Raw genomic sequence first — 13,487 nt, forward strand, 5'->3', positions numbered from 1 at the left:
GAGTCAGTCCCTTTAACCTCCTGTTTGGCCCAGTTTGCAATTTCTGCGGAAGATAAACAGGAATAGCGAGAACCAATGAGAGACTAGCTGGAGGTGTCTGGACAGGCAAATTTAACTCTCATTTCCCACCAGGAAGAGGAATTAACCAAAGGCTCAGCGTGCCGTGCCGGAACCAGATTAGGGCCTGAAGCCATCATGCGGTGTTGCGGCCAGCTCACAAGAAAGCGAGTTGAAGAAAGGAGCTCAGGGGCACTGTAATTCACAAACCTGCAGAGTTATAAATGACAGCTATCGTCCAAAAATATACTGAAGTAAGGCTGCCAAGAGGACTTGAAAGCGGGGCAGAATTGCAGGAAACCGATTTCAGGAGGTAGACTGGAATTGCATTGAAAGCATAGGAAAAGAGGCAGAACGTCCACAATGATGCACTTGGCCAAAAAGGGCGTATGCGTTTTTTCCTGAATATATTCAGGAAAAAACGCATACGCCCTTTTTGGCCAACCAAGCAAGCTTGCAAAGGAAATCTGCACTACAATGAAGTCTCACTTCCCCCCGGTCAAAAGGGCCATCTGAAAAAAGTGTAAAATCCAGAAAGGCAGGACAGGCCATGGAGAACTGGGAGCCTTGTTATGCTGATGGGCGGGATGTAAATTGCCAACAGACACTCGGGAGAAGTGTATGGTGTTTCCTGAAACATCTAAAAAACAAAGCAACAGAACCTAGGGCACTTCCACTTATGGTCCTATAGCTTAGGGAAATTAAAATCAAAAAGACACAGCCACCCCAAAGTTTGGAACGGCTCTGTTTACAAGAACCTCGTTTACAGTCCAAGTTCAACATCGCAGAAAGTGAAAAATGGATAAAGAAGTTGTGGTATTTACTTACAAAGCAATATTACTCAGCAATGAAATCTGTGTCATCAGGCCCTTAGCAGCACAATGAGTGGATTCAGGTATGATGATTCTAACTGAAATAAGTCACACAGAAAAAGAAACATCATAAGATATCAGTAATACACGGAATGTAAACTTGGCTACACAGGAACTGAATTACAGAACAGAACAGGGTCTCAAATTTAGAAAACCAACTTATGCTTGCTTAAGGGTAAAGGTGAGTTGGGGTGCTGCATAAAACCAGAGATTGAAATGAGCACAGATAAAGTTCCTTAAGCCAAATATGGAATACACAAGAGCTATTCCTTGCTCAACGAAATGGACTCAACACCGCATATTAAACGCCTAAGAATGTACCTGACTAGTAAGTATCTTAAAACCTATGGATTGCTATGTCTCCGAAAGAGAATCAAGCATGTGTACAGGGGCATAAATGCAGCAGTGATAGGATTGGAGAGGTTCGGTGAGCAAATGAAGACCCTTTGAAGTCATATTGCATGGTACCCACTCCACGGGTTTCAACTACCCAGGTTTTAGGTATTCTTCCTTCAGCTAAAACATTCATGTGGAACACAGAGTATGATCAACCATGTGATCGGGAGACGTGTTCAAATATGTCTCAGTTTTCGTACCCTGGTACTCGGGTGCAACATTCCAGACGCTTTACTAACACTCTCCCGACTTGGAGAGTCAGTGCCTTTAACCTCCTGTTTGGCCCAGTTTGCAATTTCTGCGGAAGATGAACAGGAATAGCGAGAACCAATGAGAGACTAGCTGGAGGTGTCTGGACGGGCAAATTTAACTCTCATTTCCCATCAGGAAGAGGAATTAACCAAAGGCTCAGCGTGCCGTGCCGGAACCAGATTAGGGCCTGAAGCCATCCTGCGGTGTTGCGGCCAGCTCACAAGAAAGCGAGTTGAAGAAAGGAGCTCAGGGGCACTGTAATTCACAAACCTGCAGAGTTATAAATGACAGCTATCGTCCAAAAATAGACTGAAGTAAGGCTGCCAAGAGGACTTGAAAGCGGGGCAGAATTGCAGGAAACCGATTTCAGGAGGTAGACTGGAATTGCATTGAAAGCATAGGAAAAGAGGCAGAACGTCCACAATGATGCACTTGGCCAAAAAGGGCGTATGCGTTTTTTCCTGAATATATTCAGGAAAAAACGCATACGCCCTTTTTGGCCAACCAAGCAAGCTTGCAAAGGAAATCTGCACTACAATGAAGTCTCACTTCCCCCCGGTCAAAAGGGCCATCTGAAAAAAGTGTAAAATCCAGAAAGGCAGGACAGGCCATGGAGAACTGGGAGCCTTGTTATGCTGATGGGCGGGATGTAAATTGCCAACAGACACTCGGGAGAAGTGTATGGTGTTTCCTGAAACATCTAAAAAACAAAGCAACAGAGCCTAGGGCACTTCCACTTATGGTCCTATAGCTTAGGGAAATTAAAATAAAAAAGACACAGACACCCCAAAGTTTGGGACGCCTCTGTTTACAAGAACCTCGTTTACAGTACAAGTTCAACATCGCAGAAAGTGAAAAATGGATAAAGAAGTTGTGGTATTTACTTACAAAGCAATATCACTCAGCAATGAAATCTGTGTCATCAGGCCCTTAGCAGCACAATGAGTGGATTCAGGTATGATGATTCTAACTGAAATAAGTCACACAGAAAAAGAAACATCATAAGATATCAGTAATACACGGAATGTAAACTTGGCTACACAGGAACTGAATTACAGAACAGAACAGGGTCTCAAATTTAGAAAACCAACTTATGCTTGCTTAAGGGTAAAGGTGAGTTGCGGTGCTGCATAAAACCAGAGATTGAAATGAGCACAGATAAAGTACCTTAAGCCAAATATGGAATAGACAAGAGCTACTCCTTGCTCAACGAAATGGACTCAACACCGCATATTAAACGCCTAAGAATGTACCTGACTAGTAAGTATCTTAAAACCTATGGATTGCAATGTCTCCGAAAGAGAATCAAGCATGTGTACAGGGGCATAAACGCAGCAGTGATAGGTTTGGAGATGTTCGGTGAGCAAATGAAGACCCTTTGAAGTCATATTGCATGGTACCCATTCCACGGGTTTCAACTACCCAGGTTTAAGGTATTCTTCCTTCAGCTAAAACATGCATGTGGAACCTAGAGTATGATCAACCATGTGATCGGGAGACGTGTTCAAATATGTCTCAGTTTTCGTACCCTGGTACTCGGGTGCAACATTCCAGACGCTTTACTAACACTCTCCCCACTTGGAGAGTCAGTCCCTTTAACCTCCTGTTTGGCCCAGTTTGCAATTTCTGCGGAAGATGAACAGGAATAGCGAGAACCAATGAGAGACTAGCTGGAGGTGTCTGAACGGGCAAATTTAACTCTCATTTCCCACCAGGAAGAGGAATTAACCAAAGGCTCAGCATGCCGTGCCAGAACCAGATTAGGGCCTGAAGCCATCCTGCGGTGTTGCGGCCAGCTCACAAGAAAGCGAGTTGAAGAAAGGAGCTCAGGGGCACTGTAATTCACAAACCTGCAGAGTTATAAATGACAGCTATCGTCCAAAAATAGACTGAAGTAAGGCTGCCAAGAGGACTTGAAAGCGGGGCAGAATTGCAGGAAACCGATTTCAGGAGGTAGACTGGAATTGCACTGAAAGCATAGGAAAAGAGGCAGAACGTCCACAATGATGCACTTGGCCAAAAAGGGCGTATGCGTGTTTTCCTGAATATATTCAGGAAAAAACGCATACGCCCTTTTTGGCCAACCAAGCAAGCTTGCAAAGGAAATCTGCACTACAATGAAGTCTCACTTCCCCCCGGTCAAAAGGGCCATCTGAAAAAAGTGTAAAATCCAGAAAGGCAGGACAGGCCATGGAGAACTGGGAGCCTTGTTATGCTGATGGGCGGGATGTAAATTGCCAACAGACACTCAGGAGAAGTGTATGGTGTTTCCTGAAACATCTAAAAAACAGAGCAACAGAGCCTAGGGCAATGCCACTTATGGTCCTATAGCTTAGGGAAATTAAAATCAAAAAGACACAGCCACCCCAAAATTTGGGACGCCTCTGTTTACAAGAACCTCGTTTACAGTACAAGTTCAACATCGCAGAAAGTGAAAAATGGATAAAGAAATTGTGGTACTTACGTACAATGCAGTATCACTCAGCAATGAAATCTATGTCATCAGGCCCGTAGCAGCATAATGAGTGGATTCAGGTACGATGATTCTAACTGAAATAAGTCACACAGAAAAAGAAACATCATAAGATATCACTAATACACGGAATGTAAACTTGGCTACACAGGAACTGCATTCCAAAACAGAACAGGGTCTCAAATTTAGAAAACCAACTTATGCTTGCTTAAGGGGAAAGGTGAGTTGGGGTGCTGCATAAAACCAGAGATTGAAATGAGCACAGATAAAGTTCCTTAAGCCAAATATGGAATAGACAAGAGCTACTCCTTGCTCAACGAAATGGACTCAACACCCCATATTAAACGCCTAAGAATGTACCTGACTAGTAAGTATCTTAAAACCTATGGATTGCTATGTCTCCAAAAGAGAATCAAGCTTGTGTACAGGGGCATAAACGCAGCAGTGATAGGATTGGAGAGGTTCGGTGAGCAAATGAAGACCCTTTGAAGTCATATTGCATGGTACCCATTACACGGGTCTCAACTCTCCAGGTTTAAGGTATTCTTCCTTCAGCTAAAACATGCATGTTGAACCCAGAGTATGATCAACCATGTGAACGGGAGACGTGTTCAAATATGTCTCAGTTTTCCTCCCCTGGTACTCGGGTGCAACATTCCAAACGCTTTACTAACACTCTCCCGACTTGGAGAGTCAGTGCCTTTAACCTCCTGTTTGGCCCAGTTTGCAATTTCTGCGGAAGATGAACAGGAATAGCGAGAACCAATGAGAGGCTAGCTGGAGGTGTCTGGATGGGCAAATTTAACTCTCATTTCCCACCAGGAAGAGGAATTAACCAAAGGCTCAGCGTGCCGTGCCAGAACCAGATTAGGACCTGAAGCCATCCTGCGGTGTTGCGGCCAGGTCACAAGAAAGCGAGTTGAAGAAAGGAGCTCAGGGGCACTGTAATTCACAAACCTGCAGAGTTATAAATGACAGCTATCGTCCAAAAATAGACTGAAGTAAGGCTGCCAAGAGGACTTGAAAGCGGGGCAGAATTGCAGGAAACCGATTTCAGGAGGTAGACTGGAATTGTATTGAAAGCATAGGAAAAGAGGCAGAACGTCCACAATGATGCACTTGGCCAAAAAGGGCGTATGCGTTTTTTCCTGAATATATTCAGGAAAAAACGCATACGCCCTTTTTGGCCAACCAAGCAAGCTTGCAAAGGAAATCTACACTACAATGAAGTCTCACTTCCCCCCGGTCAAAAGGGCAATCTGAAAAATGTGTAAAATCCAGAAAGGCAGGACAGGCCATGGAGAACTGGGAGCCTTGTTATGCTGATGGGCGGGATGTAAATTGCCAACAGACACTCGGGAGAAGTGTATGGTGTTTCCTGAAACATCTAAAAAACAAAGCAACAGAGCCTAGGGCACTTCCACTTATGGTCCTATAGCTTAGGGAAATTAAAATCAAAAAGACACAGCCACCCCAAAGTTTGGGACGCCTCTGTTTACAAGAACCTCGTTTACAGTACAATTTCAACATCGCAGAAAGTGAAAAATGGATAAAGAAGTTGTGGTATTTACTTACAAAGCAATATCACTCAGCAATGAAATCTATGTCATCAGGCCCTTAGCAGCACAATGAGTGGATTCAGGTATGATGATTCTAACTGAAATAAGTCACACAGAAAAAGAAACATCATAAGATATCAGTAATATATGGAATGTAAACTTGGCTACACAGGAACTGAATTACAGAACAGAACAGGATCTCAAATTTAGAAAACCAACTTATGCTTGCTTAAGGGGAAAGGTGAGTTGTGGTGCTGCATAAAACCAGAGATTGAAATGAGCACAGATAAAGTTCCTTAAGCCAAATATGGAATAGACAAGAGCTACTCCTTGCTCAACGAAATGGACTCAACACCGCATATTAAACGCCTAAGAATGTACCTGACTAGTAAGTATCTTAAAACCTATAGATTGCTATGTCTCCGAAAGAGAATCAAGCATGTGTACAGGGGCAAAAACGCAGCAGTGATAGGATTGGAGAGGTTTGGTGAGCAAATGAAGACCCTTTGAAGTCATATTGCATGGTACCCATTCCACGGGTTTCAACTACCCAGGTTTTAGGTATTCTTCCTTCAGCTAAAACATGCATGTGGAACCCAGAGTATGATCAACCATGTGATCGGGAGACGTGTTCAAATATGTCTCAGTTTTCCTTCCCTGGTACTCGGGTGCAACATTCCAGACGCTTTACTAACACTCTCCCCACTTGGAGAGCCAGCGCCTTTAACCTCCTGTTTGGCCCAGTTTGCTATTTCTGCGGAAGATGAACAGGAATAGCGAGAACCAATGAGAGACTAGCTGGAGGTGTCTGGACAGGCAAATTTAACTCTCATTTCCCACCAGGAAGAGGAAATAACCAAAGGCTCAGCGTGCAGTGCCGGAACCAGATTAGGGCCTGAAGCCATCCTGCGGTTTTGCGGCCAGCTCAACAGAAAGCGAGTTGAGGAAAGGAGCTCAGGGGCACTGTAATTCACAAACCTGCAGAGTTATAAATGACAGCTATCGTCCAAAAATAGACTGAAGTAAGGCTGCCAAGAGGACTTGAAAGCGGGGCAGAATTGCAGGAAACCGATTTCAGGAGGTAGACTGGAATTGCATTGAAAGCATAGGAAAAGAGGCAGAACGTCCACAATGATGCACTTGGCCAAAAAGGGCGTATGCGTTTTTTCCTGAATATATTCAGGAAAAAACGCATACGCCCTTTTTGGCCAACCAAGCAAGCTTGCAAAGGAAATCTGCACTACAATGAAGTCTCACTTCCCCCCGGTCAAAAGGGCCATCTGAAAAAAGTGTAAAATCCAGAAAGGCAGGACAGGCCATGGAGAACTGGGAGCCTTGTTATGCTGATGGGCGGGATGTAAATTGCCAACAGACACTCCGGAGAAGTGTATGGTGTTTCCTGAAACATCTAAAAAACAAAGCAACAGAGCCTAGGACTCTTCCATTAATGGTCGTATAGCTTACGGAAATTAAAATCAAAAAGACACAGCCACCCCAAAGTTTGGGACGCCTCTGTTTACAAGAACCTCGTTTACAGTACAAGTTCAACATCGCAGAATGTGAAAAATGGATAAAGAAGTTGTGGTATTTACTTACAAAGAAATATCACTCAGCAATGAAATCTATGTCATCAGGCCCTTAGCAGCACAATGAGTGGATTCAGGTATGATGATTCTAACTGAAATAAGTCACACAGAAAAAGAAACATCATAAGATATCAGTAATACACGGAATGTAAACTTGGCTACACAGGAACTGAATTACAGAACAGAACAGGGTCTCAAATTTAGAAAACCAACTTATGCTTGCTTAAGGGGAAAGGTGAGTTGGGGTGCTGCATAAAACCAGAGATCGAAATGAGCACAGATAAAGTTCCTTAAGCCAAATATGGAATAGACAAGAGCTACTCCTTGCTCAACGAAATGGACTCAACACCCCATATTAAACGCCTAAGAATGTACCTGACTAGTAAGTATCTTAAAACCTATGGATTGCTATGTCTCCAAAAGGGAATCAAGCGTGTGTACAGGGGCATAAACGCAGGAGTGATAGGATTGGAGAGGTTCGGTGAGCAAATGAAGACCCTTTGAAGTCATATTGCATGGTACACATTCCACAGGTCTCAACTCTGCAGGTTTCAGGTATTCTTCCTTCAGCTAAAACATGCATGTGGAACCCAGAGTATGATCAACTGTGTGAACGGGAGACGTGTTCAAATATGTCTCAGTTTTCCTCCCCTGGTACTCGGGTGCAACATTCCAGATGCTTTATTAACACTCTCCCCACTTGGAGAGTCAGCACCTTTAACCTCCTGTTTGGCCCAGTTTGCAATTTCTGCGGAAGATGAACAGGAATAGGGAGAACCAATGGGAGATTAGATGGAGGTGTCTGGACGGGCAAATTTAACTCTCATTTCCCACCAGGAAGAGGAATTAACCAAAGGCTCAGCGTGCCGTGCCGGTACCAGATTAGGGCCTCAAGCAATCCTGCAGTGTGGCGGCCAGGTCACAAGAAAGTGAGTTGAAGAAAGGAGCTCAGGGGCACTGTAATTCACAAACCTGCAGAGTTATAAATGACAGCTATCGTCCAAAAATAGACTGAAGTAAGGCTGCCAAGAGGACTTGAAAGCGGGGCAGAATTGCAGGAAACCGATTTCAGGAGGTAGACTGGAATTGCATTGAAAGCATAGGAAAAGAGGCAGAACGTCCACAATGATGCACTTGGCCAAAAAGGGCGTATGCGTTTTTTCCTGAATATATTCAGGAAAAAACGCATACGCCCTTTTTGGCCAAACAAGCAAACTTGCAAAGGAAATCTGCACTACAATGAAGTCTCACTTCCCCCCAGTCAAAAGGGCCATCTGAAAAAAGTGTAAAATCCAGAAAGGCAGGACAGGCCATGGACAACTGGGAGACTTGTTATGCTGATGGGCGGGATGTAAATTGCCAACAGACACTCCGGAGAAGTGTATGGTGTTAACTGAAACATCTAAAAAACAAAGCAACAGAGCCTAGGGCACTTCCACTTATGGTCCTATAGCTTAGGGAAATTAAAATCAAAAAGACACAGCCACCCCAAAGTTTGGGACGTCTCTGTTTACAAGAACCTCGTTTACCGTACAAGTTCAATATCACAGAAAGTGAAAAATGGATAAAGAACTTGTGGTACTTACGTACAATGCAGTATCACTCAGCAATGAAATCTATGTCATCAGGCCCGTGGCAGCATAATGAGTGGATTCAGGTACGATGATGCTAACTGAAATAAGTCACACAGAAAAAGAAACATCATAAGATATCTGTAATACACGGAATGGAAACTTGGCTACACAGGAACTGAATTACAGAACAGAACAGGGTCTCAAATTTAGAAAGCCAACTTATGCTTGCTGAAGGGGAAAGGTGAGTTGGGGTGCTGCATAAAACCAGAGATTGAAATGAGCACAGATAAAGTTCCTTAAGCCAAATATGGAATAGACAAGAGCTACTCCTTGCTCAACGAAATGGACTCGACACCCCGTATTAAACGCCTAAGAATGTACCTGACTAGTAAGTATCTTAAAACCTATGGATTGCTATGTCTCCAAAAGAGAATCAAGCGTGTGTACAGGGGCATAAACACAGCAGTGAAAGGATTGGAGAGGTTCGGTGAGCAAAAGAAGACCCTTTGAAGTCATATTACATGGTACCCATTCCACGGGTTTCAACTACCCAGGTTTAAGGTATTCTTCCTTCAGCTAAAACATGCATGTGGAACCTAGAGTATGATCAACCATGTGATCAGGAGACGTGTTCAAATATGTCTCAGTGTTCGTACCCTGGTACTCGGGTGCAACATTCCAGACGCTTTACTAACACTCTCCCGACTTGGAGAGTCAGTCCCTTTAACCTCCTGTTTGGCCCAGTTTGCAATTTCTGCGGAAGATGAACAGGAATAGCGAGAACCAATGAGATACTAGCTGGAGGTGTCTGGACGGGCAAATTTAACTCTCATTTCCCACCAGGAAGAGGAATTAACCAAAGGCTCAGCGTGCCGTGCCAGAACCAGATTAGGGCCTGAAGCCATCCTGCGGTGTTGCGGCCAGCTCACAAGAAAGCGAGTTGAAGAAAGGAGCTCAGGGGCACTGTAATTCACAAACCTGCAGAGTTATAAATGACAGCTATCGTCCAAAAATAGACTGAAGTAAGGCTGCCAAGAGGACTTGAAAGCGGGGCAGAATTGCAGGAAACCGATTTCAGGAGGTAGACTGGAATTGCATTGAAAGCATAGGAAAAGAGGCAGAACGTCCACAATGATGCACTTGGCCAAAAAGGGCGTATGCGTTTTTTCCTGAATATATTCAGGAAAAAACGCATACGCCCTTTTTGGCCAACCAAGCAAACTTGCAAAGGAAATCTGCACTACAATGAAGTCTCACTTCCCCCCGGTCAAAAGGGCCATCTGAAAAAAGTGTAAAATCCAGAAAGACAGGACAGGCCATGGAGAACTGGGAGCCTTGTTATGCTGATGGGCGGGATGTAAATTGCCAACAGACACTCGGGAGAAGTGTATGGTGTTTCCTGAAACATCTAAAAAACAATGCAACAGAGCCTAGGACACTGCCACTTATGGTCCTATAGCTTAGGGAAATTAAAATAAAAAAGACACAGACACCCCAAAGTTGGGGCGCCTCTGTTTACAAGAACCTCGTTTACAGTACAAGTTCAACATTGTAGAAAGTGAAAAATGGATAAAGAAGTTGTGGTATTTACTTACAAAGCAATATCACTCAGCAATGAAATCTGTGTCATCAGGCCCTTAGCAGCACAATGAGTGGATTCAGGTATGATGATTCTACCTGAAATAAGTCACACAGAAAAAGAAACATCATAAGATATCAGTAATACATGGAATGTAAACTTGGCTACACAGGAACTGAATTACAGAACAGAACAGGGTCTCAAATTTAGAAAACCAACTTATGCTTGCTTAAGGGTAAAGGTGAGTTGGGGTGCTGCATAAAACCAGAGATTGAAATGAGCACAGATGAAGTTCCATAAGCCAAATATGGAATAGACAAGAGCTACTCCTTGCTCAACGAAATGGACTCAACACCGCATATTAAACGCCTAAGAATGTACCTGACTAGTAAGTATCTTAAAACCTATGGATTGCTATGTCTCCGAAAGAGAATCAAGCATGTGTACAGGGGCATAAACGCAGCAGTGATAGGATTGGAGAGGTTTGGTGAGCAAATGAAGACCCTTTGAAGTCATATTGCATGGTACCCATTCCACGGGTTTCAACTACCCAGGTTTAAGGTATTCTTCCTTCAGCTAAAACATGCATGTGGAACCTAGAGTATGATCAACCATGTGATCAGGAGACGTGTTCAAATATGTCTCAGTTTTCGTACCCTGGTACTCGGGTGCAACATTCCAGACGCTTTACTAACACTCTCCCCACTTGGAGAGTCAGTCCCTTTAACCTCCTGTTTGGCCCAGTTTGCAATTTCTGCGGAAGATAAACAGGAATAGCGAGAACCAATGAGAGACTAGCTGGAGGTGTCTGGACAGGCAAATTTAACTCTCATTTCCCACCAGGAGGAGGAATTAACCAAAGGCTCAGCGTGCCGTGCCGGAACCAGATTAGGGCCTGAAGCCATCCTGCGGTGTTGCGGCCAGCTCACAAGAAAGCGAGTTGAAGAAAGGAGCTCAGGGGCACTGTAATTCACAAACCTGCAGAGTTATAAATGACAGCTATCGTCCAAAAATAGACTGAAGTAAGGCTGCCAAGAGGACTTGAAAGCGGGGCAGAATTGCAGGAAACCGATTTCAGGAGGTAGACTGGAATTGCATTGAAAGCATAGGAAAAGAGGCAGAACGTCCACAATGATGCACTTGGTCAAAAAGGGCGTATGCGTTTTTTCCTGAATATATTCAGGAAAAAACGCATACGCCCTTTTTGGCCAACCAAGCAAGCTTGCAAAGGAAATCTGCACTACAATGAAGTCTCACTTCCCCCCGGTCAAAAGGGCCATCTGAAAAAAGTGTAAAATCCAGAAAGGCAGGACAGGCCATGGAGAACTGGGAGAATTGTTATGCTGATGGGCGGGATGTAAATTGCCAACAGACACTCGGGAGAAGTGTATGGTGTTTCCTGAAACATCTAAAAAACAAAGCAACAGAACCTAGGGCACTTCCACTTATGGTCCTATAGCTTAGGGAAATTAAAATCAAAAAGACACAGCCACCCCAAAGTTTGGAACGGCTCTGTTTACAAGAACCTCGTTTACAGTACAAGTTCAACATCGCAGAAAGTGAAAAATGGATAAAGAAGTTGTGGTATTTACTTACAAAGCAATATCACTCAGCAATGAAATCTGTGTCATCAGGCCCTTAGCAGCACAATGAGTGGATTCAGGTATGATGATTCTAACTGAAATAAGTCACACAGAAAAAGAAACATCATAAGATATCAGTAATACACGGAATGTAAACTTGGCTACACAGGAACTGAATTACAGAACAGAACAGGGTCTCAAATTTAGAAAACCAACTTATGCTTGCTTAAGGGGAAAGGTGAGTTGGGGTGCTGCATAAAACCAGAGATTGAAATGAGCACAGATAAAGTTCCTTAAGCCAAATATGGAATACACAAGAGCTACTCCTTGCTCAACGAAATGGACTCAACACCGCATATTAAACGCCTAAGAATGTACCTGACTAGTAAGTATCTTAAAACCTATGGATTGCTATGTCTCCGAAAGAGAATCAAGCATGTGTACAGGGGCATAAACGCAGCAGTGATAGCATTGGAGAGGTTCGGTGAGCAAATGAAGACCCTTTGAAGTCATATTGCATGGTACCCATTCCACGGGTTTCAACTACCCAGGTTTTAGGTATTCTTCCTTCAGCTAAAACATGCATGTGGAACCCAGAGTATGATCAACCATGTGATCGGGAGATGTGTTCAAATATGTCTCAGTTTTTGTACCCTGGTACTCGGGTGCAACATTCCAGACGCTTTACTAACACTCTCCCCACTTGGAGAGTCAGTCCCTTTAACCTCCTGTTTGGCCCAGTTTGCAATTTCTGCGGAAGATGAACAGGAATAGTGAGAACCAATGAGAGACTAGCTGGAGGTGTCTGGACGGGCAAATTTAACTCTCATTTCCCACCAGGAAGAGGAATTAACCAAAGGCTCAGCGTGCCGTGCCAGAACCAGATTAGGGCCTGAAGCCATCCTGCGGTGTTGCGGCCAGCTCAAAAGAAAGCGAGTTGAAGAAAGGAGCTCAGGGGCACTGTAATTCACAAACCTGCAGAGTTATAAATGACAGCTATCGTCCAAAAATAGACTGAAGTAAGGCTGCCAAGAGGACTTGAAAGCGGGGCAGAATTGCAGGAAACCGATTTCAGGAGGTAGACTGGAATTGCATTGAAAGCATAGGAAAAGAGGCAGAACGTCCACAATGATGCACTTGGCCAAAAAGGGCGTATGCGTTTTTTCCTGAATATATTCAGGAAAAAACGCATACGCCCTTTTTGGCCAACCAAGCAAGCTTGCAAAGGAAATCTGCACTACAATGAAGTCTCACTTCCCCCCGGTCAAAAGGGCCATCTGAAAAAAGTGTAAAATCCAGAAAGGCAGGACAGGCCATGGAGAACTAGGAGCCTTGTTATTCTGAAGGGCGGGATGTAAATTGCCAAGAACCACTCCGGAGAAGTGTATGGTGTTAACTGAAACATCTAAAAAACAAAGCAACAGAGCCTACGGCACTTCCACTTATGGTCCTATAGCTTAGGGAAATTAAAATCAAAAAGACACAGCCACCCCAAAGTTTGGGACGCCTCTGTTTACAAGAACCTCGTTTACCGTACAAGTTCAATATCACAGAAA

At 43.9% G+C, this 13,487-nt stretch overlaps 1 long non-coding RNA gene across 4 annotated transcripts in view; it reads right to left on the minus strand.

Annotated features, from left to right (window-relative positions):
- LOC307181273 overlaps positions 1 to 13,487 on the minus strand; it is a 560,753-nt gene that overhangs the window by 98,125 nt on the left and 449,141 nt on the right. The window lies entirely within an intron of this gene.

The sequence above is a fragment of the Stenella coeruleoalba genome, assembly GCF_951394435.1.
Source record: "Stenella coeruleoalba genome assembly, contig: scaffold_104, whole genome shotgun sequence".
Classification (NCBI taxonomy): Eukaryota; Metazoa; Chordata; class Mammalia; order Artiodactyla; family Delphinidae; genus Stenella; species Stenella coeruleoalba.